Raw genomic sequence first — 15,772 nt, forward strand, 5'->3', positions numbered from 1 at the left:
CAGAGTGACGTGCGGCGCTACATGACTCCAGCTTATATAGAGGCTGGGTCACATGCTGCACTGGCCAATCACAGCCATGCCATTAGTAGGAATGGCTGTGATGGCTTCTAAGGGCACACAGTTAATCGCTTGTTGATTGGCTGCTCTGTAGCCTTTCAAAAAGCTCCATTAACTAGCCGAACACCGAACCCGAACTTTTACTGAAAAGTTCAGGTCCGAGGTCCAAAAATCCTAAAGTTCGGTACGAACCCCGAACTTTACAGTTTGGGTTCGCTCAACCCTACTCATCTGTAATGAAAACCAAAGTTGTAGGAGATATTGTGAAGTGAGCTCTATATACTGTAGTTTCCTATGACTGCCCATTATCCCAATATGCTATAATATCCAATAATCCTACTGTATTAGGTCCCACTGATTCCAGATTGAAGGAGTTGTATTGTATGTAATCATTTATGAACCGGGTGAATCCGTTCTCCTATCCTTCATAAAATGACAGCTTCCAGGATCCATCACTCTGATTCAATGTATGTACAGCTTGAAACCAATGACTCAATGCTTCCGTTTTTCACGCTCAGAAAATTGCTTGGAAAAGTGCACATTTGGCTCTTAAAATTTCCCTTACATGTATGTTTGCTTTATTATCTTCCTTTAGAGAAGATTCTGCCCCAACATGTCATGTGTCCCTCTTGGCCTTTGAAATAGATGAATGGCTGTTATAATATCACAAGCAGATTGTATGTATGACGACCGGGGGACACTGCATTTATACATCAATATTCAATCCCTTAATTTCTGGGATGACGTCCTGTCAGCAGCTGAACACAGTAAAGTGAATTATGACATTTCTGTACATTCAGCAGAGATGGATCCATCTGGTTATATGTTATGTTTGTGCTTATTGCATGTAGATGATATAGGAAATAGAAGATATTATGGGGGTCATTTAGTAAGACCGGCTTTTTTTTTTACACCGGTCTTAATAAACCCGTGAACTGCTGGTGGATCCTCCAAACTTATGAAGAGGCGCCGGCCTCTACATAACTTCAGCGCATCCACTGCCAGTCTAAATCTAAGCTACCTCCCTTGCTGGCTTAAATTTAGACAATTTTTTTCCACGCCTAAAACGCCACAACCTCTTTTTTAGACCTAGCGTGAGCAGGAAAAAGTCGCAGATTGTAGATTAAAGGTTATTTGGGCCGCAATCTTGGAATGTTCCCCGCCCACACCAGGTGTGGCGTGGGTGGGGAAGGGGATGGGCCAGTAGAAATTTGCCAAAAATAGGTTAATTTTTGTCAGCATATGACCCCTGATGTGTTTTGAGCCTAAATTCACATAAACCAGTCTCCACATGGGTCCCCAATGAGACTAAGTATTACCCTATCTGGGTACATAATAAGCTATTTGAATTCTGACAGTAATGCCCCATTGCCCTACACAGCGATGTATGCTGCATAAAAAAGCATATCCACCGTTTAGAATTACTGTATAATACGGTGCAGGTAAAAAATGTGCATAAAAAGTTGAGAAACTTAGTAAATTCATTGCATTACTTATCTTGTATTGATTAGAGAATAATGAGTTGAATGAATATTAATCACATTCGCTATGATTTTTATTTTTTTTATCCAAATTTGTATGGATTAGTCCAGAACGAATTACACAAAATAGCGGATGCTATTTTACAGTTCAGAGGACAGGGAAGAAGGCATCTTTCACCATGGTTGAAATCCTACAGTGCAGTGTCTTTTTAAAAACCTGCTGAAAATTTCTGCCTACCATGCATTTATCAATAGACATATATGTCGCTGTCACTTTGACATTACTAATGCTGTCTTGGTGTTAAAGAGCTTGAAAGCTGTTGGATAGAGTCCTAGGAGACCTCAAAGTGTTTGTTATGGCAGTTGGTGTGGAACCACCGTGTCAACCAACAGATCAGACTTAGGGTTAATCCTAAGGGAGCTGTCTTGGCAGTCCCCTGGTTGTCACTCTTTAACCACTGCACAGGGATCTGGACTTTGCTGCAAGGGAACCATCAGGCCGCTACCTCCTGGAGTAGTCTCTGTATGATTATCAGCTGGACCATGGGGATCAGAGATAGGAGTCAGGCAGAATCATAGTCAGGGACAGGCTGAGGTCAGGGCAGGTAGAGTATGTTCTATACAGAGCACAGTAAAAGGTTACGGCAGACAGTGAAGGGTCAATATGGAGGTCAGTCACAGGTTGGGTTGGGCTGGGTCAAAATCCAGTAAACATGCAGAAAGTTGGTACACAGGCAGACAACTGAACAGACAACAGAATACTAGCATGCTACAGTAGAAGAGCCAGAGGGAGCGAGCATACACCCTAGTGACACAGGAGGAGATGTCTTTCTGGCAACCAGGCCGCAGCCTGCATAAAGTGACAGCGCATACCTGGCCACTGGACCCACCGAGAAGACCATAGTGGAAGGTGGGTCCAGAACGTCATTAATCAGAACAGTGGCAGCTGTGAGCCACCACTGTAATAATATTATGCATAACCTTTTAGGGAAATTGGGGCATCTTTGATTAGGACTGAATTGACTTGGATGTAATCAAATCTTATGGCTGAATGATGTCTAAAACTAATTTAGGGAAATTCTTATCTCTAGTATTGATCATCAGGTACAGTCTTTATTTGACTAAAGAGCTACTGAAGAGTTACTAAAAAATTGCAAGTAGAGATGTCGCGAACATAAAATTTTCCGTTCGCAAACGGTGAACGCGAATTTACGCAAATGTTCGCGAACCGCCATAGACTTCAATAGGCAGGCGAATTTTAAAACCCACAGGGACTCTTTCTGGCCACAATAGTGATGGAAAAGTTGTTTCAAGGGGACTAACACCTAGACTGTGGCATGCCGGAGGGGGATCCATGGCAAAACTCCCATGGAAAATTACGTAGTTGATGCAGAGTCGGGTTTTAATCCATAAAGGGCATAAATCACCTAACATTCCTAAATTGTTTGGAATAACGTGCTTTAAAACATCCAGTGTGTGTATACGATCAGGTATGATGTTGTATCGATCAGGTAGTGTAAGGGTTACGCCCACTTCACAGTGACAGACCAAACTCTGACAGACCAAACTCCCCGTTTAACGCACCGCAAACAACCGCAAAGAGTTGTCGTCAATAGTTGACACACTCATGGCATAAATTTTATTCCTCTATGCGTCAATCTTGGTGTATCGATGACCGTGCTTGTGCGCACGTTCGGGAGATTGCAGGCGATGGCGCTTTTCAAAGCCTATGGACGTGCTGAGGTAGTTCAGTGACAGTTAAGTGACCCAGAAAACAATGATTCTGCAGTGTGGGCCCATTGTTGGCCTAGTAGGCTTTAATGATCACCTTAGATGATCACAAAGAAAATTAATGTTTTTTCTATGCAAAATTATCCAGCCGATCGCTTTTGGTCTGTTCACAATGAAGCAACGACCTTATCATCTGGGGTGTGCCAACATTGCCAACACACTCATAGAGGTGATCGCTTCATTGTGATACGCAAGCCCCTTCACCACAACAAGGTAACGATCACGAAGGGGAATTGACACATGTATGATGTGCCTTTTTTTTTTTTTTTTGCAGCCACAGAGCAGCACCAGAGGCCAGAAAAATTAGGCAGGTACACATGCCTGAAGAATTAGGTACTGTAGCAGCGGCTGGAAAAATTGATGTTTTCCAGGCAGAAAGTGTACTAAAACATTGCGGCTTGAACCCTAGTTGGTGGCGGAGAAGTCACGCAAGTCATCCGGCATGCAGAGATTAAATACAGCAGCGTGGGGACCATTTTTAGCCCAAGGCATCTCATCAGGCCTTTTTTAGTCAAATGCATCCCCCACTGTAAGTCCCTTTGGGATTCATGCCTCATTCATATTAATAACATGAGGTAATCTAGACACTTCTCAGTGACAATACCTCCTGCTGCGCTGAAGGTCCTTTCTGACAGGACACTTGAAGCGGGGCAGGCCAGAAGTTCTATCGCAAAGTGGGATAGCTCAGGCAACAGGTCAAGCCTGCACACCCAGTAGTCAAGGGGTTCATCGCTCCTCAGAGTGTCAATATCTGCAGTTAAGGCGAGGTAGTCTGCTACCTGTCGGTCGAGTCGTTCTCTGAGGGTGGACCCCGAAGGGCTGTGGCGATGCGTAGGACTTAAAAAGCTCCGTATGTCCTCCATGAACAACACGTCTGAAAGGCGCCCTGTCCGTGCCGGCGTGGTCGTGGTAGGATAAGGATTACTTTCGCCTCTTCCCCTGTTAGATTCCCGTTGTGCTGTGACATCACCCTTATACGCTGTGTAAAGCATACTTTTTAACTTGTTTTGGAACTGCTGCATCCTTTCCGACTTCCGGTAATTCGGTAACATTTCAGCCACTTTCTGCTTATACCGTGTATCTAGTAGCGTGGCCACCAAGTACAGGTTGTTCTCCTTCAGCCTTTTATGTGAGGGTCCCTCAACAGGCATGACAGCATGAAAGACCCCATTTGCAGTTGGATGCCGAGCTACTCATGTCCCGTTCCTCGTCCTCACTGATCTCATTGAAGGTCTGTTCTTCCCCCCAGCCACGTACAACACCACGGGTACCAGATAGGTGACAACGCGCACCCTGGGATGCCTGCTGTGGTTGGTTTTCCTCCTCCTCAAAGCGATGATGATAAGGCTGTTTCTAATGGTGATGGTGACCATAACTCTTCCTCTTCACGCTCATCTACGGCCTGATCCAGCACTCTTCGCAGGGCACGCTCCAGGAAGAAAAAAATGGGATGAGGTCGCTGATGGTGCCTTCGGTGCGACTGACTAGGTTTGTCACCTCCTCAAAAGGACGCATGACCCTACAGGCATTGCGCATGAGCGTCCAGTAACGTGGCAAAAAAATACCCAGCTCCGCAGAGGCTGTCCTAGCACCCCAGTCATACAAATACTCGTTGACAGCTTTTTCTTGTTGGAGCAGGCGGTCGAACATTAGGAGTGTTGAATTCCAACGTGTCGGGCTGTCGCAAATCAAGCGCCTCACTGGCATGTTGTTTCGCCGCTGAATATCGGAAAAGTGCGCCATGGCCATGTAGGAACGCCTGAAATGGCCACACACTTTCCTGGCCTACTTGAGGACGTCCTGTAAGCCTGGGTACTTATACACAAAGCGTTGTACGATCAGATTCAACACATGTGCCATGCACGGCACATGTGTCAACTTGCCCAAATTCAATGCCGCCAACAGATTTCTTCCGTTGTCACACACCACTTTGCCGATCTCCAGTTGGTGCGGGGTCAGCCACTGATCCACCTGTGCGTTCAGGTCGGACAGGAGTGCTGGTCCGGTGTGACTCTCTGCTTTGAAGCAAGTCATCTCCAAGACGGCGTGACACTGTCGTATCCGGGATGTGGAATAGCCCCTGGGGAGCTGGGAGGGTGCAGTTGATGTGGAGCAAGACGCAGCAGCAGAAGAGGACTCAGCCGAGGAGGTTAGCGAAGAGGATGGAGTAGGAGGAGTAGAGGAGGTGCAAGTCGTGGCGGTGTCACCAACTCCGCTGCAGAGCCACGCATTCCATGCTTGGCAGCCGTCAGCAGGTTTACCCAATGCGCAGTGAACGTGATATACCTTCCCTGACCGTGCTTTGCAGACCAGGTATCAGTGGTCAGATGGACCCTTGCCCCAACACTGTGTGCCAGACATGCCATGACTTTCTTTTTCCACAATAGAGTACTGGTTGGAGATTGCCTTTTGTGAAAAAAAAATTCGGTCAGGTACCTTCCAATAGCTACAAATTTTTTGAAGGCCTCAGAGTCCACCAGCTTGTATGGTAAAAGCTGGCGGGCTAAGAGTTCCGACAAGCCAGCTGTCAGACGCCGGGCAAGGGGGTGACTCTGTGACATTGGCTTTTTACGCTCAAACATTTCCTTGAAAGACACCTGACTGTGGACAGATGAGCAGGAACTGCTGAAGGTGAGAGGCGGAGTGGCGGATGGTTGAGAGGGGGCAAGGAGGACAGCAGTGGTTGACGTGGCTGAAGATGCTGGACCAGGAGGAGGATGATGGCTTTGAGTTTGTGTGCTGCTTGTACTCATGTGTTGATCCCATAGTCGTTTGTGATGTGAGATCATGTGCCTTCGCAAAGCAGTTGTACCTAGGTGGGTGTTGGACTTCCCACGACTCAGTTTCTTTTGGCACAGGTTGCAAATGGCATCGCTGTTATCAGAGGCAGACACACAAAAAAAAATCCACACTGCTGAGCTTTGCAATGACGGCATTCTCATGGTGGCAACAGCATGCGTTGATTGGCGTGCTGTCTGGCTGACCCCGGGTGCCGATACATGCTGTCTGACTGTGCTACTAGCTCCTTGCGATGACCTCCCCCTGCTTCCAACTCGTCTCCTCCTCCTCTCTGTCTCCCCATCTGAACTTTCCCCCTGTTCTTCTTCTCTTTGAGCGGGCACCCACGTGACATCCACGGACACATTGTCATCATCAACCGCTTCACTTGTATCTGACAACTCAGCAAAGGAAGCAGCAGCGGGTACAACATCATCATCATCACACCGTACGTCCATGTGTGTAATGCTGCCTGACTTAGACATATGCCTGTTATCTACATCCTCTTGCAATAATAGTTGCGCATCACTCATTTCTTCCAACTGATGTGTAAATAACTCCTCTGACAGATCAAGTGAAGCGGCTGTGGTGCTAGTGTTGGTGGTGGCGGCAGGCAAGTAGTAACTTGAGGGGTGTTCGAAGCTGAGCTGGAGGAGGATGGTGCGTCAAGGTTCCGAGCAAAAGCTGTAGAAGATTTGGTGTCCTGTGTAAGCCAGTCAACTATGTCCTCAGAATTTTTCAGTTCAGGGTACGTGGCCTCTGAACACTGGGCATAATTCTAGGGCCAAAGGAAATCACAGCACCACGACCACGACGGCCCCTGCGGGGTGTCCTGCCTCTGCCTGTCATTTTTTTTTAGATTAGTGGTACTATGCATGCAAGGTACTGTGCCACCCTATATGAGTGGTGGGCAGTGGGCACAGTACAGTCAGTGGGCCTGACACTCACGGGCAGGCAACTGCAATTATATTACAGAGAAAAAATTAAATGACTTTTTTATCTGCAAGGTACTGTGCCACCCTATATGAGTGGTGGGCAGTGGGCACAGTACAGTCAGTGGGCCTGACACTCACTGGCAGGCAACTGCAATTATATTACAGAGAAAAAATTAAATGACTTTTTTATCTGCAAGGTACTGTGCCACCCTATATGAGTGGTGGGCAGTGGGCACAGTACAGTCTGTGGGCCTGACACTCACTGGCAGGCAACTGCAATTATATTACAGAGAAAAAATGTTATGACTTTTTTATCTGCAAGGTACTGTGCCACCCTATATGAGTGCTGGGCAGTGGGCACAGTACAGTCAGTGGGCCTGACACTCACTGGCAGGCAACTGCAATTGTATTACAGAGAAAAAATTAAATTACTTATTTATCTGCAAGGTACTGTGTCACCCTATATGAGTGGTGGGCAGTGGGCACAGTACAGTCTGTGGGCCTGACACACACTGGCAGGCAACTGAAATTATATTACAGAGAAAAAATGTAATGACTTTTTTATCCGCAAGGTCCTGTGCCACCCTATATGAGTGGTGGGCAGTGGGTACAGTACAGTCAGTGGGGGTGACACTCACTGGCAGGCAACTGCAATTATATTACAGAGGAAAAATTAAATGACTTTTTTATCTGCAAGGTACTGTGCCACCCTATATGAGTGGTGGGCAGTGGGCACAGTACAGTCTGTGGGCCTGACACACTGGCAGGCAACTGCAATTATATTGCAGAGAAAAAATTAAATGACTTTTTTATCTGAAAGGTACTGTGCCACCCTATATGAGTGGTGGGCAGTGGGCACAGTACAGTCTGTGGGCCTGACACTCACTGGCAGGCAACTGCAATTATATTACAGAGGAAAATTTAAATGACTTATTTATCTGCAAGGTACTGTGCCACCCTATATGAGTGGTGGGTAGTGGGCACAGTGCAGTCAGTGGGCCTGACATTAACTGGCAGGCAAGTGCAATTATATTACAGAGGAAAAATTAAATGACTTTTTTATCTGCAAGGTACTGTGCCACCCTATATGAGTGGTGGGCAGTGCACACAGTACAGTCTGTGGGCCTGTGGCCTCTCATACACGGGCAGGCAACTGCAATATATATATAGAAAAAATAAATAAAAGCAGACTGATGTACCAGCCCTAAAAAGGGCTTTTTGGGTTGCTGTCAGGACGCTGTCCTTACAGCAGATGAGTCTTTGAGGACTGGAGTGGACACAGAACACTGGCCTTGCTAACGCTTTCCCTATTAATTCAGCAGCAGCACTCTCCCTGCTCTAACTAACACTGCAGCTTCAGAATGAATCTAAGAGGGCTGCTGTCCTTGCTTTTTTTTAGTAGGTGGTAGGGTCTGGGAGGGAGGGTATGCTGATTGGCTGGAATGTGTCTGCTGACTGTGAGGTACAGGGTCAAAGTTTGCTCAATGATGATGTATAGGGGGCGGACTGAACATCGCATATGTTCGCCCGCCGCGGCGAACGCGAACAAGCGATGTTCGCCGGCGAATAGTTCGGGACATCTCTAATTGCAAGTCATCATTCGAAACTGTCAACAAACTTGTTGTTAGACATACCTCTAAGGCTTATTTCACACAAGTGTTACGGAAGGAGTCAGGGTCTGATCAGGGAAATACTGATAGTTTTGCACACAGGTTTTATCAGCTCTGTCTTTGAATACGTTCAGTGTATAATTTTTTTCCGAGCGGATGCCATCAGTTTTTGATGTGTTTTTCATTCTCGTGAAAAAAAAAAAACACTCAACATCTAACAAACATCGGTAAAAAATGCATTGCATTTTTCCTGAATGCAGAGATGATCGTCGATAAACAATGCTCATGTGCACAAACCCATAGAAATGAACAGGTCGGGATCCAGTCCGGATGCTATCGGTTAGCAACACTCAATTAATGTATCCAAAGAGAAAATATTCTTGTGTGGAAGAGTCCCTAGACAAGCTCTTATAGGGTTTTGCTAAAATGTTGAAATATTGAATTTGTTTTCTGAGAAAATAGAGTCCTTAGCCCAACTGAAGGAAGGCACAGTTGGACACATCTGCATTATTTTGGGATATGACTAGGGATGAGCGAACCTGAACTGTATAGTTCGGGTTCGTACCGCTGCAGGCTGAGCCTGTGTCAAAGAAGTGCATTTAACCATCAACAGTCTGGTTATTTTTTGGCCGTATACTACATCTGGTGCAGGCTGAGCCTGTGTCACCCAAGTGCATTTAACCATCAACAGTGTGGTTATTTTTTGGCCATATATTATATCAGGGGCAAGTTGAGCCTGTCACCCAGCGCCTAAAAAATAGACCTGACATTTCTATTCAACCAAATCTGCACAGTTTTAGCTGGTCAAGTTATTTGTAGTGACCGTAAAAGCAGACTTTTTGTTCTGGGTTGAAAAAGCATTCCCAAATTTGCCATTCTGAAAATAACTAGTTTGTGGTATTTGAGGCCTACTTGAAATCTATCCCAAAAAGAAACACTTACATTGAAGGTATTGATAGTGTCATTCAGAAAAACCTAAGACACACGCTAGCGTGCTGATAGAAGTGTCATTCTGTGATTAAACCTATAACTGTCACACAGCGCAAAAAAAAACAGGTCTCACATCTCTATTCAACCAAATCTGCACAGTTTTAGCTGGTCAAGTTATTTGTAGTGACCGTAAAAGCAGACTTTTTGTTCTGGGTTGAAAAAGCATTCCCAAATTTGCCATTCTCAAAATAACTAGTTTGTGGTATTTGAGGCCTACTTGAAATCTATCCCAAAAAGAAAATCTTACATTGAAGGTATTGATAGTGTCATTCAGAAAAACCTAAGACACACGCTAGCGTGCTGATAGAAGTGTCATTCTGTGATTAAACCTATAACTGTCACACAGCGCAAAAAAAAACAGGTCTCACATCTCTATTCAACCAAATCTGCACAGTTTTAGCTGGTCAAGTTATTTGTAGTGACCGTAAAAGCAGACTTTTTGTTCTGGGTTGAAAAAGCATTCCCAAATTTGCCATTCTCAAAATAACTAGTTTGTGGTATTTGAGGCCTACTTGAAATCTATCCCAAAAAGAAACACTTACATTAAAGGTATTGATAGTGTCATTCAGAAAAACCTAAGACACACGCTAGCGTGCTGATAGAAGTGTCATTCTGTGATTAAACCTATAACTGTCACACAGCGCAAAAAAAAACAGGTCTCACATCTCTATTCAACCAAATCTGCACAGTTTTAGCTGGTCAAGTTATTTGTAGTGACCGTAAAAGCAGACTTTTTGTTCTGGGTTGAAAAAGCATTCCCAAATTTGCCATTCTCAAAATAACTAGTTTGTGGTATTTGAGGCCTACTTGAAATCTATCCTAAAAAGAAAATATTACATTGAAGGTATTGATAGTGTCATTCAGAAAAACCTAAGACACACGCTAGCGTGCTGATAGAAGTGTCATTCTGTGATTAAACCTATAACTGTCACACAGCGCAAAAAAAAACAGGTCTCACATCTCTATTCAACCAAATCTGCACAGTTTTAGCTGGTCAAGTTATTTGTAGTGACCGTAAAAGCAGACTTTTTGTTCTGGGTTGAAAAAGCATTCCCAAATTTGCCATTCTCAAAATTGTGGTGAACGGGAACAATGAGGAAAACATCTAATAAGGGACGCGGACGCGGACGTGGACATGGTCGTGGTGGTGTTAGTGGACCCTCTGGTGCTGGGAGAGGACGTGGCCGTTCTGCCACAGCCACACATCCTAGTGAACCAACTACCTCAGGTCCCAGTAGCCAGCAGAATTTACAGCGATATTTGGTGGGGCCCAATGCCGTTCTAAGGATGGTAAGGCCTGAGCAGGTACAGGCATTAGTCAATTGGGTGGCCGACAGTGGATCCAGCACGTTCACATTATCTCCCACCCAGTCTTCTGCAGAAAGCGCACAGATGGCGCATGAAAACCAAGCCCATCGGTCTGTCACATCACCCCCATGCATATCAGGGAAACTGTCTGAGCCTCAAGTTATGCAGCAGTCTCTTATGCTGTTTGAAGACTCTGCTGCCAGGGTTTCCCAAGGGCATCCACCTAGCCCTTCCCTAGGGGTAGAAGAGATAGAATGCACTAACGCACAACCACTTATTTTTCTTGATGATGAGGACATGGGAATACCACCTCAGCACGTCTCTGATGATGACGAAACACAGGTGCCAACTGCTGCGTCTTTCTGCAGTGTGCAGACTGAACAGGAGGTCAGGGATCAAGACTGGGTGGAAGACGATGCAGGGGACAATGAGGTCCTAGACCCCACATGGAATGAAGGTCGTGCCACTGACTTTCACAGTTCGGAGGAAGAGGCAGTGGTGAGACCGAGCCAACAGCGTAGCAAAAGAGGGAGCAGTGGGAAAAATCAGAACGCCCCGCCGCCAAGAGACTCCGCCTGCTACTGACCGCCGCCATCTGGGACCGAGCACCCCAAAGGCAGCTTCAAGGAGTTCCCTGGCATGGCACTTCTTCAAACAATGTGCTGACGACAAGACCCGAGTGGTTTGCACGCTGTGCCATCAGAGCCTGAAGCGAGGCATTAACGTTCTGAACCTTAGCACAACCTGCATGACCAGGCACCTGCATGCAAAGCATGAACTGCAGTGGAGTAAACACCTTAAAAACAAGGAAGTCACTCAGGCTCCCCCTGCTACATCTTCTGCTGCTGCCGCCTCGGCCTCTTCTGCTGCTGCTGCCGCCGCCTCGGCCTCTTCCTCCGCCTCTGGAGGAACGTTGGCACCTGCCGCCCAGCAAACATGGGATGTACCACCAACACCACCACCTGCGTCACCAAGCATCTCAACCATGTCACACGGCAGCGTTCAGCTCTCCATCTCACAAACATTTGAGAGAAAGCGTAAATTCTCACCTAGCCACCCTCGATCCCTGGCCCTGAATGCCAGCATTTCTAAACTACTGGCCTATGAAATGCTTTCATTTAGGCTGGTGGACACACACAGCTTCAAACAGCTCATGTCACTTGCTGTCCCACAGTATGTTGTTCCCAGCCGCCACTACTTCTCTAAGAGAGCCGTGCCTTCCCTGCACAAACAAGTGTCCGATAAAATCAAGTGTGCACTGCGCAACGCCATCTGTGGCAAGGTCCACCTAACCACAGATACGTGGACCAGTAAGCACGGCCAGGGACGCTATATCTCCCTAACTGCACACTGGGTAAATGTAGTGGCGGCTGGGCCCCAGGCGGAGAGCTATTTGGCGCACGTCCTTCCGCCGCCAAGGATCGCAGGGCAACATTCTTTGCCTCCTGTCTCCTCCTCCTCCTACTCAGCTTCCTCCTCCTCTTCTTCCACCTGCTCATCCAGTCAGCCACACACCTTCACCACCAACTTCAGCACAGCACGGGGTAAACGTCAGCAGGCCATTCTGAAACTCATATGTTTGGGGGACAGGCCCCACACCGCACAGGAGTTGTGGCGGGGTATAGAACAACAGACCGACGAGTGGTTGCTGCCGGTGAGCCTCAAGCCCGGCCTGGTGGTGTGCGATAATGGGCGAAATCTCGTTGCAGCTCTGGGACTAGCCGGTTTGACGCACATCCCTTGCCTGGCGCATGTGCTGAATTTGGTGGTGCAGAAGTTCATTCGCAACTACCCCGACATGTCAGAGCTGCTGCATAAAGTGCGGGCCGTCTGTTCGCGCTTCCGGCGTTCACACCCTGCCGCTGCTCGCCTGTCTGCGCTACAGTGTAACTTCGGCCTTCCCGCTCACTGCCTCATATGCGACGTGCCCACCAGGTGGAACTCCACCTTGCATATGCTGGACAGACTGTGCGAGCAGCAGCAGGCCATAGTGGAGTTTCAGCTGCAGCACGCACGGGTCAGTCGCACTGCGGATCAGACCCACTTCACCACCAATGACTGGGCCTCCATGCGAGACCTGTGTGCCCTGTTGCGCTGTTTCGAGTACTCCACCAACATGGCGAGTGGCGATGACGCCGTTATCAGCGTTACAATACCACTTCTATGTCTCCTTGAGAAAACACTTAGGGCGATGATGGAAGAGGAGGTGGCCCAGGAGGAAGAGGAGGAAGAGGGGTCATTTTTAGCACTTTCAGGCCAGTCTCTTCAAAGTGACTCAGAGGGAGGTTTTTTGCAACACCAGAGGCCAGGTACAAATGTGGCCAGACAGGGCCCACTACTGGAGGACGAGGAGGACGAGGATGAGGAGGAGGAGGTGGAGGAGGATGAGGATGAGGATGAAGCATGTTCACAGCGGGGTGGCACCCAAAGCAGCTCGGGCCCATCACTGGTGCGTGGCTGGGGGGAAACACAGGACGATGACGATACGCCTCCCACAGAGGACAGCTTGTCCTTACCTCTGGGCAGCCTGGCACACATGAGCGACTACATGCTGCAGTGCCTGCGCAACGACAGCAGAGTTGCCCACATTTTAACGTGTGCAGACTACTGGGTTGCCACCCTGCTGGATCCCCGGTACAAAGACAATGTGCCCACCTTACTTCCTACACTGGAGCGTGATAGGAAGATGCGCGAGTACAAGCGCACGTTGGTAGACGCGCTACTAAGAGCATTCCCAAATGTCACAGGGGAACCAGTGGAAGCCCAAGGCGAAGGCAGAGGAGGAGCAAGAGGTCGCCAACGCAGCTGTGTCACGCCCAGCTCCTCTGAGGGCAGGGTTAGCATGGCAGAGATGTGGAAAAGTTTTGTCAACACGCCACAGCTAAGTGCACCACCACCTGATACGGAACGTGTTAGCAGGAGGCAACATTTCACTAACATGGTGGAACAGTACCTGTGCACACCCCTCCACGTACTGACTGATGGTTCGGCTCCATTCAACTTCTGGGTCTCCAAATTGTCCACGTGGCCAGAGCTAGCCTTTTATGCCTTGGAGGTGCTGGCCTGCCCGGCGGCCAGCGTTTTGTCTGAACGTGTATTCAGCACGGCAGGGGGCGTCATTACAGACAAACGCAGCCGCCTGTCTACAGCCAATGTGGACAAGCTGACGTTCATAAAAATGAACCAGGCATGGATCCCACAGGACCTGTCCATCCCTTGTGCAGATTAGATATTAACTACCTCCCCTTAACAATATATTATTCTACTCCAGGGCACTTCCTCATTCAATACTATTTTTAATTTCATTTTACCATTATATTGCGGGGCAACCCAAAGTTGAATGAACCTCTCCTCTGTCTGGGTGCCGGGGCCTAAATGTGTGACAGTGGCCTGTTCCAGTGGTGGGTGACGTGAAGCCTGATTCTCTGCTATGACATGAATACAGATTCTGCGCTGACATAAGGCCAGATTCTCTGTTACGGGACCGCTCTCCTCTGCCTGGGTGCCTGGGCCTAAATGTGTGACAGTGGCCTGTTCCAGTGGTGGCTGACGTGAAGCCTGATTCTCTGCTATGACATGAAGACAGATTCTGCGCTGACATAAGGCCAGATTCTCTGTTACGGGACCGCTCTCCTCTGTCTGGGTGCCGGGGCCTAAATGTGTGACAGTGGCCTGTTCCAGTGGTGGGTGACGTGAAGCCTGATTCTTTGCTATGACATGAATACAGATTCTGCGCTGACATAAGGCCAGATTCTCTGTTACGGGACCTCTCTCCTCTGCCTGGGTGCCTGGGCCTAAATGTGTGACAGTGGCCTGTTCCAGTGGTGGGTGACGTGAAGCCTGATTCTCTGCTATGACATGAAGACAGATTCTGCGCTGACATAAGGCCAGATTCTCTGTTACGGGACCTCTCTCCTCTGCCTGGGTGCCGGGGCCTAAATGTGTGACAGTGGCCTGTTCCAGTGGTGGGTGACGTGAAGCCTGATTCTCTGCTATGACATGAAGACAGATTCTGCGCTGACATAAGGCCAGATTCTCTGTTACGGGACCGCTCTCCTCTGTCTGGGTGCCGGGGCCTAAATGTGTGACAGTGGCCTGTTCCAGTGGTGGGTGACGTGAAGCCTGATTCTCTGCTATGACATGAATACAGATTCTGCGCTGACATAAGGCCAGATTCTCTGTTACGGGACCTCTCTCCTCTGCCTGGGTGCCTGGGCCTAAATGTGTAACAGTGGCCTGTTCCAGTGGTGGCTGACGTGAAGCCTGATTCTCTGCTATGACATGAAGACAGATTCTGCGCTGACATAAGGCCAGATTCTCTGTTACGGGACCGATCTCCTCTGTCTGGGTGCCGGGGCCTAAATGTGTGACAGTGGCCTGTTTTAGTGGTGGGTGACGTGAAGCCTGATTCTCTGCTATGACATGAAGACAGATTCTGCGCTGACATAAGGCCAGATTCTCTGTTACGGGACCGCTCTCCTCTGTCTGGGTGCCGGGGCCTAAATGTGTGACAGTGGCCTGTTCCAGTGGTGGCTGACGTGAAGCCTGATTCTCTGCTATGACATGAATACAGATTCTGCGCTGACATAAGGCCAGATTCTCTGTTACGGGACCTCTCTCCTCTGCCTGGGTGCCTGGGCCTAAATGTGTGACAGTGGCCTGTTCCAGTGGTGGGTGACGTGAAGCCTGATTCTCTGCTATGACATGAAGACTGATTCTGCGCTGACATAAGGCCAGATTCTCTGTTACGGGACCTCTCTCCTCTGTCTGGGTGCCGGGGCCTAAATGTGTGACAGTGGCCTGTTCCAGTGGTGGGTGACGT

The sequence above is a fragment of the Bufo bufo genome, chromosome 9 (genome assembly GCF_905171765.1).
Source record: "Bufo bufo chromosome 9, aBufBuf1.1, whole genome shotgun sequence".
NCBI lineage: Eukaryota > Metazoa > Chordata > Amphibia > Anura > Bufonidae > Bufo > Bufo bufo.